Source organism: Nicotiana sylvestris, chromosome 6 (assembly GCF_000393655.2).
Source record: "Nicotiana sylvestris chromosome 6, ASM39365v2, whole genome shotgun sequence".
Lineage (NCBI taxonomy): Eukaryota > Viridiplantae > Streptophyta > Magnoliopsida > Solanales > Solanaceae > Nicotiana > Nicotiana sylvestris.
The window spans coordinates 170,377,247-170,389,008 of NC_091062.1; positions in this window are offsets into that span (position 1 = coordinate 170,377,247).

The window sequence follows — 11,762 nt, forward strand, 5'->3', positions numbered from 1 at the left end:
AAATATTAATTAAGAAACTCTGCATGAAAAAAGACTAACATTTTCTCAATTCTCGCAGTGATAATTTTATTTTTGTACTATTCTCATAGGTGTTATTGGAACCTAAAAATAGCCACAAAGTAGAATAATAACTCATATTTATGGCAAAGCACAAAGATTGACACGATATAAATAATTCTTTGATTACGATATGACTCTTATACTACAACTTGAACTCTTATTTGGTATGATTTTATCTTTCAAAAAATATTTCTATTTTGAAATTTCAATTTCTAAAACTTTATTATAATAATGATTATCTTTATAATGATGCAAGTGAAGATATTATCCTTAATTTAAAATTCACTTTAATCGGCTATCTAAAAATTTAAATGATTCTTTGGCCGGATTTATTTTAGTATGACTCCACTTTAAGTTTATCGATATCTCTAGCCCCAAAATTTGAATTTTTAATACCCTATATATACACAAATTTTGTTCTTTGAATCATTAAATGTTAAATTAGTTTATTATTATTATAAAACATTGCATATATTATCTTAAAATTGTCAAGTAGTTTATTTTTCGACACCACACTTGGCTTAACTTCAATGCAAACTACTCAAATTGTATTCCAATTCAAATTCGAATACCATATTAGTTTATTAGTAATAGTGATTTTTTTAAAAACGACACATAATGTAAATTAAACAAAAATATTCGAAGATATCCTTATCTTATAATCTATGTATTTGATTTGAAAAAAAATATATTTGAAATCGATGAGATTAACTTTCAAATTTTTTATACTCAACAAAGATGAAACATAAGAAGAAATTTGTTTTCATCTTTTATTTCTCGTTTTTAGATCTTTCTAATATTTTTTCAATATTTATTTTCTTTTATCTTATTTTTTATGTCATTATTTCTTTTGTTACAAAAAATTAATTTATTTCACTATAAAAGGATGAGTTTTAATAAAAGTTGTCTACATATGAACTTTAATTATATTTTTAGTCTTTGATTGAAATTATTTCATATTTTTCTTTTGGCTTTATCTAATCAACCTAAATAGGTGCTCAGACCGCTTAAATTAAAAAATTAAATGATGTGTAATTTATATATAATCCATATATAATATGTTTATAATCGTGTGTTATCGGTATGTCATCTATTTATATTATAAAAAGTAAATAATAAATATGGCTAGATATTATATATATATTCCATAAGATTTCGGTTTTTTGAGTTTATCCATGATATAACTTCTATTATAATAATTTTAAAACTCTTTACTAATATTCAAAAATATCTTATCTTTTTATTATCTTTGAATAAAAAAAGTAAAGAGTTTTTTCGAAATAATTTGTTTATATTTAAAAAAAAAAATCACGCCATACCAATTTTTTCTTTATATATACTCTTTGTTACACTTAAAAGTCGCTATAGAAACTATTAATTAGAAACCAATTAATCTCTTGTTGAGTTTGAAAAAAAAAATATTTCACATAATCTAATGATTCAAAACTAATATTATTCAACGAAAAAAATATTATACCCTTGCAATATTGGCTTGACTACAACTAAATGAAGGGGTTTCAGCTTATGCCCTTCAAGTCCTTGAATGTGCTAAATTTAAATTAATGATAGCAATTGTATAGCCAAAGTTTGTTATTTGTTTGATGTCCATTTATGCAAATTGATATCAAACAAATTGGCTATACAAAAACTTTGTTATTTCTTTTTTCTTCTTGAAGAAACAACTTTTAAGTGACATTATTCGAAATGGGATTATTTATTTGATTTCAGAGCCGCCACTTGGGATAATTTAATTGGTGTTCCAAGTCACCGGTTTATTTTAAATCCCAAATCAAGGAAATTTCGACTTTCCTTTTGAAGTCTGCGAATCAGAAATTCTAAGTAAGGAATTCTGTTAACCCGGGAGAAGGTGTTAGGCATTTTCGGATTCCGTGGTTCTAGCACGGTCGCTTAGTGATTATTACTTGGCTTAAATTGTTTAACTATCCATTTTTAGGACCTATGTGCATTTACCTTTTTACCGCTTTTAATTGCTTGATTAATTTGTAATTAAAGAATTGAGTTACGCGTACGTATACTCTTTTCTTTTGACGCGTCAAAAATCATGTCATGCGAACGTGTCCACAATTAATGACGCTTTGTTAATTTATTTAAGAAAAATTGATTGAAGTTGAGTGAACGCATCCCTCGAGTCTTTTTAGAGTTAAATTTGCAATTACATTACGCGAACGGACATATAATCGCTAAATCGGGCCTAAAGCAAACTACGAGTATTATGATTCTTTAAAAGCAACATTTATGAGGGCCATGGATGATTTAATTTATTTATGGCACACCTCAAACCTAATTTTAGAGGATGTTGGAACTAATCTTTTGAGGGCCATAAATTATAGGTCTTGTTTGACAGGGCACACCTCAATTACTAATCAAAAACAAAGTTCATTATATCAAGAAGACAAGGTCACGCTGAGAAAATTCAGAAGCTACATCTAAACAAGTGGTCATGGTCATTGTCTAGTCTGACACAAGAATATCTTGAGAGATCTCCAGCACCAAATGTAATATCTGAGTAACGAATATTTGTAAAACTTCTCTTAAGCATGTCATCTATCAAAACCTTATTGAGGTGGCTGCTATGATTGTTCCTCAAGTAAATTTGTAGCTAGTCACTGTTTTAGGTGAAAGAAAAGGAACTAGAATGGCTTCTATAGAACACAATTCCACATTACGCCATTTTAATAATATTCCCTTCTCCTGGCCAACTCGATTTGCAATGTCAAGAAAAGGAAAACTCATGGGATTATAAAAGACCCGCAGAATCTCAAACCTAAAGGAACAAACTTAAATCATTTAAGCACAATTGTTCAAGCCTTTTAATTACACAATTAAGTTGGGGATACCAAAATGGGACAGAAATTACCAAGACTTGAATCAAGCCGTCAAAACAGAGCAAGACGAAATGCGAAATACAAAAGCAAGAAATAGACCTTTATAGATATGGAAGCTATTTCTTTGAAACCATGAGTTGTAGAAAATTACTTGAGAACTTTTCCAACCAAATATCATATCAAACTATGACATATATTTCCAAACAAAATACAATGAATTCACTGTACCTAATTCAAAGTATACCAACAGAAACCAATTCTCATAAAATAAAAAATAAAAAAAAAATCGGATAGGAGTGGAATTGACCAAATGCTCAGTTCTGAAACTTATGCAATATTAAAAGAAGATGGTTTATGCAAACTTATTGGTTTGAGCTTAATTAACAATTACACGTGAGAATAACAAAAATAAAAAATCGAGCGAATCTTCAAAGCTAAGCAGGGACCCAATTGTTTAATCATTTACTAGAAGCATAATACAATGAAGTTTCAAACTAACCTGGGTAAACAAAGAAAAACTTGAATGAATCGATTAAAGGCAGAAGCCGACACCACACGGAGCTCAACAATTTCAGAAGCAGTAAAACTAGCGGAATCGAATAGCGAATGAAAATTAAATCCACCTCTCAGCTTTGGAACGATCCTTACGGCTCCATTAAGCTTCGAAATCCCCAGAAAAATATGGAAAATAGAATAAAAATTCGAGACTGAAATTCAGCTTCGTCACTTTCGAAATCTAGCTCTAAATTCTGTAATTTACACCTGTTGCAAGAGGAGTGTAGATCGGATGAGGGAGTGAGAATGCTCAAACTATGGATAGGACCACCAAAAATTAAAGTCTTACTAGATATAAAATTAAATTTTAAAAAATATAAAATAAATATCTAATATAAGTAATTTTTTAACGAAAACAAAAAATCAAATTTTATATCTTGAAACTAAAAGGAAAAAAAATTTATTGCATGTAATACAAAAAATAAATATAAGAAAAACTCAATAGATTTGGAATATAATAATCAAAGAACTTGTATATTACTATTTTAGACTAATCAAAGTTATAATTTAAAGTAAAATATGATATTATTTTGATTACAGGTAAAATATTAATATGAAACATTAATTAAAAATTTCTTAGTAGGGAATAAACTGTATAAAGAAAATAATAGAGATAGTGTGAGGATATTTATACTTTAAATTATTTTAAAATAAAAAAGTAAATAATTGAATAATAATCAAAAATAATACTGATAGATTTAAATAGTAAAATATTTTCGAGAAAGAGGATAAAAGAGTAAAATATATTAAATTTCAAGAATAATAAAATAATGTTTATCTATAATTATTAAAAGGATAATAAGTAAGATAGTAAGTCAATTAGTAACCCGAAAAAAATTATATGAAAATATAATAATTATAAGCAAAGAACAAAAAAAATGTGTAAATTTTAAAAGAATAAGACTTATTGGAGCTTGAGATAAAAAATAAAATGATACTAAGAATTTTATTAAAATAATATGATCTAATATAATCAAATGAGACAAATCGTCACATGACATATTTAGTATTTTTTTTTAAATATTGATAACCAAACGAAATTCACGTACTAAAATTAACCGGTTGGATTATATAAATATAGAAAAAGAAAACAGGTTATCAACTAAGAGATTTGCAAAATGGTTTCACGTCTTACTTCTTAATTAATATCTAATGATTATCTATAAATTTTATCTGGAAGGTTTATATTTTAAAGTTATTTATACATAATTCAAATAATCCACATCACAATCCGACATAGGCTGTGTCCGCGCAACGCGCGGGTACTAATACTAGTTAAGTAGTTTAATAATCAAGTGTTGCACTCCAAAACAACTAATTAGTGTCACGACCCGATCCCCGAGCCCGGTCGTGATGGCGCTTCTCGTGAAAACAAGGCCAGCCAGACCAAAACGGAACACCTCTTTTAAACAGTTAATCATCATAAACAGTAATAACATATGATATAATGCTCATAAATTGCGGAATTTAACGATAATAACAGCAGGAACCATCCCAACACATCCCAAACCGGGGTGTCACAAGTCATGAGCTACTACAGAATCTGCTATAGGTCTACAAAGTACGGAATCTGATACAACGGTTTGAAGAAAACATAAATGATAGAGGATAAGAGAGACAAGGGGCTGCAGACGTCAACAGCTACCTCGTAACTCCAAATCACTGCCTAGCCTAGAAGGAATCAGCGCTCAGGTGCGGACTCTGCTATACCTGAATCTGCACACATGGTGCAGGGAGTAATGTGAGTACTCCGACTCAGTGAGTAATAACAATAAATAATAGCTGACAGTATGAAATCACGTAAAGGCACTAAGCAGTTCTATATCAAAACAGTAAAATCATTTAAACATTTGTGGATAAGGAAATCATGTGAAATTCTTTAAACCAGGTAAAACAGATATAATCAGTATAAATCAGCTCCTCAAGTATTTCAGTTCATTTATTCGTTCTTATCCTCAGTTGTCAATTCATATACTTCTCACGATAACCGAATCAAAATATATATATATATATATATATACCGCTGCGGCGTGCATCTATATATATATATATATACGCTGCGGCGTGCAGCCCGATCCGCATATCGTTGTGGCGTACAACCCGATCTATAATAATAATAGTCGACTGCTCTCACTGGGAGTGTGTAGACTCCGGAGGGGCTCCTTCATCCCAAGCGCTATATAATTGCTGCGGCGTGCAGCCCGATCCATATAAGTAATTGCTGCGGCGTGCAGCCCGATCCATAATATGTATAATATATATATCTGCTGCGGCGCGCAGCCCGATCCATATCATATAAAATATCCTCACTAGTGGGTCCTCGACCCCTCCCAGTCATTTAAAATCACAGCCTCTCGGGCATAATGTACGGTCGGGATCTCCGCCCTCATATCTCTTTCTATTTATGTTTAACATTTCAAAAATCTAGTTCATATCATTCTTAAGCAGTTGGAAACATGACTAAGGATATAAATTCTTTAGCAAAGTAAGTGAGGAAAATCAGTCAAAAATCCCCTAAGGTATCTACAGGTCGGCACAAGGCCCCAAGCATGGCAACAAGCCCAATTCACAACAATAAAGTATATGTCTCAATCAAAAAGGTAGTAAAATATCATTCGGGATGGACCAAGTCCCAATCCCCATAGCATTGAACCTCACGCTCGTCACACAGTGTGTATCTCAACTTAGTATAGCACTACGTTGTGCAAATCCGGGGTTTCAAACCCTCAGAACATCATTTAAAATCATTACTCACCTCAAACTGGCTAATTCTCTAGCTCGCGACGCCTTTGCTCCTCGAATTGGCCTCCACGTGCGTCGAATCTATCCAAAATCAGAACGAATACGTCATAAGATGCTAAGGGAACAAAGCCCAAGCGAAAACATTCGAAAAATATCAAAAATCTCGAAATTAGCAAAACCCGAGCCCCGGGCCCACGTCTCGAAATCGGGTAAAATTTACATTTTCAGAACCCTCATACCCTCAGAAGTCTAACCATACCAAAATTATCCAATTCCAATACCATTTGGTCCTTCAAATCATCATTTTACATTTTTGAAAGGTTCCACAATTTTCTTCCCAAATTCCATCTCAAATCACGAATTAAATGATGAATTTAGTGATAGATTCATGTACTCTAACCAAATCTTGAGTTAGAATCACTTACCCCGATCAATTTCTTGAAAAACCTTCGAAAAATCGCTAAAATCCGAGCTCTCTAGGTCAAAATATCAAATAAAACCCAAAACCTCGTATTTATAGAGTACCCCTCAGATTCCGACACCGCTGACCGCACAAAAATGACCGCGGTCCGCGCAAAACCAGCGGGGTCCGTGCAAAAACGACCGCGGCCGCGCAGGTCTTGCTCTGCAGGGATAGGCTTTAGTATTTTGGCCATAACTCTCGCTACTGATGTCCAAATTGCGATATCTTTACCTTTCTGGAAACTAGACACGAAGGGATACAACTTTCGTTTTTAAATCACCTAAAAATTCCTTGTAGATCAAAAGATATGAGCTTCCGAAGTTGGACCGACGACCTGCAGGTCTTCATTTCGCGCGGACCGCGCACTTGACCGTGCCCCCGCGCTAGGCCACCGCGCCCAGCGCAAAAAGGGCCGCGCCCCGCGCACCAATGATTGCCCCATCCATTTTCTAAGTTCCGGGATGTCCGTACTCGCTCAAAACTCTCCCGAAACACACCCGAGGCCCCCGGGACCTCAACCAAAAGCACCAACGCATCCTAAAACATTTTCAACCTCGTTCCAATCATCAAAACACTTCAACAACACCAAAAACCATCAAATTACCTCAAGTTCGAGCCTAAGTTCTTCTAAAACTTCCAAAACACGCATTCGATCAAAAACCCAACCAAATCACATCCGAATGACATGAAATTTTGCACACATATCCCAAATCACTTAACGGAGCTACAACAACTCTCGGAATTCCATTCCGACCCTCGGATCAAAATCTCACCTATCAACCGGAAGTCGCCAAAATACTAACTTCGCCAATTCAAGCCTAATTCTACACCGAACCTTCAAAATTACTTCTGGTCACACTTCTAAGTCACAAATCATCCCCCGAAGCTAACCGAATCACCGGAAATCACATCCGAGCCCTCTAACTCAATAGTCAACATCCGGTTGACTTTTCCAAAATAAGCCTTCCTTAAAGAGACTAAGTGTCTCATTTCCTATCAAAACCAATCCGATTTAACTCTAACACACCGAATACCGATAACGAAACATGAAGAAGCATAAAATGGGAAAAACTAAGCGGTTCTCATGAGACGACGGGTTGGGTCGTCACATCCTCCCCAACTTAAACAGACGCTCGTCCTCGAGCGTACCCAGAGTTATCCTATAAGCCAACCAATAGCTGAATGACCTTACCAAGAATATACCCGGGGGTGATCCCACGTCACCCTACCTTGCATAGGTCCGATAACACAACATAGCTGAAATTTCACAATCCATCTAGTCCATAAACCATAGAACCACATTGCACTTTCCGAAATCATACACAAGATCCGATCCTCACATCTATACTCAGAATAGGCCCGAACCAGCTGTAATAACCCTCAATCATATGATATACTATATAACCCAATCACTCAAAACAATAACTTCTATTCACAGCAGTTGCCCACAGTGCCTGAATACCGATAGGAAACCTCTTATCAACTAAGGTCTTATTCCAACACTTTCATATACTGCCAACGATACATGAAACACGCAACAAACCATAACCATTTCTCAGATCAACCACTCATGAAGCCACTTCCCTTTTGACTAATACCACAACAGGTTTCTGAGCCGAACCTCGATATTATCCTTCTAACAAGCTGAAATCAAATTTGTTCGTATTAATTAATGACCCCAACGATCACCTCGAATCCAACACACCACTCTGGTGATATGACACCTCAATACATGTATAAGCCACAACTTGCATAATACACGCACCAATAAGAAACGGTCTGAACATACTTAAATCATAAAAATAAATGACTCAAACGAAAGAGTTGTACCTCAAGCTCATCAATACCATCATAACACAAGTCTGAGACCCCATCTCACATCATATAAATAGGACACTAAATCCACCCCAAAAGGTTATATCTCCACGTGGCCTCGCTATAACGCGCGATCCTATTCAATCACTGTTATACATGAAACACCTAGAGTCACTATGCTCAAAATCGGCCGCCACACACAATTTGATGCTTGAAACCAAAGTAGATCATTACACCCACGGTGAAACAAGTAGCATATACTATGCAAACCAGATAGGACGTAACCGCTATGCCATCCACTAAGCAACACCCCATTATTCTTCCGCTCGACTTCCACTATGAACCCCAACAGAATCGCACCATATGTGCCCATAACCAACAAATCATAACGTCTCGTAACACAGAAGGCAACTCACGGACCTCCCGATCACTAATAAGCTCAATAACGGTCGAGTCAACCTAACCCTCAACGATACAATTCGGAGCAAACCGAGCCGACTCAAACTAGAACATGCATCCACATTAGCCTGCCAACAAACTCCTTACCGAGGAAGCCTGAAGTTGCTTCTTCCACTACCATAACTCCTGCCGGAGTCATACGATACGATGCCTGGCACCAAATCATTACCGAAATCTACAACTCCGTCCGGCGACATGCCCGGCCACAAGAAACACATTCGAAAAGTCCCTCAACATCAGAACTGAATCAATGATGGCAACCTCAGCACTGACATCCATCACGAGGCCCAAATAAGAAAAGCAACCCTTCCCAGCCGTCCGCTGGTTCTTCGAAACATAAACCACTCTACTAAAGCATATTCCGACGCACCTCGCCACTCACCTTGTGGCATTCCCGGCATAGACCATAACACAATAATCCATAATAACCCAACACTGAGAAATCCAGTCTAAACCCCGATATCATATCCAAAATCTGATATACCAGACAAGGAAAGGTCTACTCGGGCCCCCAAATCCCGATAGCCGTTACACACGATCCACAATCACAACATAGCCTGAATATGAGAACTTCCGTCTTCAAATCCACGCGACACATGAATCACCACATCATATCCCAATTTCGCCGTTCGAAAGCATACCACACCTTAATACCCAATAATTCCATGATAGACTCTAAAATTTCCTTGTACTACCAAGCCAACCCGAATATCACCAGTCGATCTAACAAGAAAGTGCCGCAATACCACCGAAGTTCCATCCATTTAATCACATTGCCCTTTTTCTGAAACATATACTCTCGTCAAATCACTTTCAAATAGCAGTACCATTTTCCTTTATTATCTGAGGCTACCCACTGCCTAAGTGTTTTATGAGCTTCCTTTCTGAACTGAACTGTAACCTAACACACGCAAGTCTCGGTCCTCCACAACATACCGCATATAACATACCATCCGAGGATACATGAAAACCTTACCTCCCTTCCGGGCCACAGACATCTATGCACTCCACTAGTCAAGAACTTCCATCGATCCCATCTAGAAGAAAAATCATTACACATCCCATGTCTCTCATATTCGTAGAAAATGTACCTCTTCAACCACGGTAGAAATCAACAATAACTCTCTCAATTCCGTTTGCATAAATTAAACTGCCAGGACGGAATCCTTCTAACTCGACCAAGCTAAGCAAGACAACAAAACCCAAGAGCATTGCTGCAAAATACTTGTACGAACTCATTACCTCGAACACATACCAAGAATTAATCATACATTTACCATGCCGATCCGGTCTACTATCAAGTTTCTCCATCTATCTAAATTTCCTTCTGATTCATATTCAACTTGATATTTCTCCTTGCTGTAGCACCACAATTTCTCAACCCAGGCTTACCACACGAGACCCAAGCACAAGACCACACCGTCTAAGACCCATAAGCCACTGAGTTCTCTCTTAATTATTTCCAGATACACCACATTCCAACATACTTCACTCCGAAGAACTTCCTGCGAATCTAAATCCGTTACCTTTACTTTCTAGATACTAATACATAGAATCCCATAATTAACATAAAAATACCCCAAGTCTTGACCTCTTCCAATGGAGACTCGGTTCCTAATCACATATGCTACTTTAAGATACCCCATTGTTACATGTAGAATCTTGAACACATTAGGACCATTTTCGAGAGTCATTCACTCTATTCAACTTGCATTTAGCCTGCTCAACTAACAAAACCACCTGTGCCTCATTAGCACTCTGACACCGCAGAATACGACCTTATCCCAATACAATCAAGCATCTTCCTTCTCTATATGCTGAGCATCCTTTACAACAGCTCAAGACATCCTATTATTTTCACACATCTACGAAGCACCATATAACCTTTATTAAAATTTTCCTTCACTCGTGCCGTCTTCGGCTCAATTTCCACACGCCAGCATGCCTCAATTCAAAACCAACATAGAAACACCACCGTACAATCAGCTGACCAATAACAAGCTCCCCAACTTGGCTCGAAGTCTTAGATCAGAACACACAATACTCATAACGCATATACTCCACTTCTACCTTAATACTGTAGTGAGATTAAACTCAAATCGTTTGTAAGCTTGTGAAAACACAAATCATCTAGTACCTTTAACTCTTCGGCCGATCTCGCAACAGTTAAACTCACTCTCTTATGCGATCCCAAAATTTCAAACTTCAACACTTACAATTCACTGGCACATGAGGTCTTCTATCATTCACATAAGGATCACACCGCCTCAGCACACTTCGCGGGAGATAACCCACCTGCTTCGCCTCAATATAACCTTTTCGTATACCTTCCACCGCTATAAGTATTACGCAGTCACTTGATCTTCTTGAGTCTGTACTCATACCACACATGAAATTTACTTCACTCTCAACTAGGAGACTTGAAAAAATTCTTCACACGCCTATAATCTCGGAACTACACTTCCACTCACAATGGAAATCATATACTTAGTAGTCCATTTATCATCCAGCAAATCTTCCTCGACACTTCCAAGTCATATAGAAACATCACGCAGTACTAGCATATTCATCACATAGCTATCCAGCTGTCATTCCCACTATTAGGGACAATACTGATCATATAAGTTCAAAACACTTGCTCACACAATCAGCACCTCGGTGCTCAAGCCATAGGCAAAAATACGGCCTCAAGCCCTCCAAACTAACCCAACATAAACTCACAGGGATAACATCTCGCCCCTCGATCGAGGATTCACAAGCCATCAAGGCACATCTGATATTGAACGCTCATGCGTGCGTACGAACATGTGGAAGGAATTTCA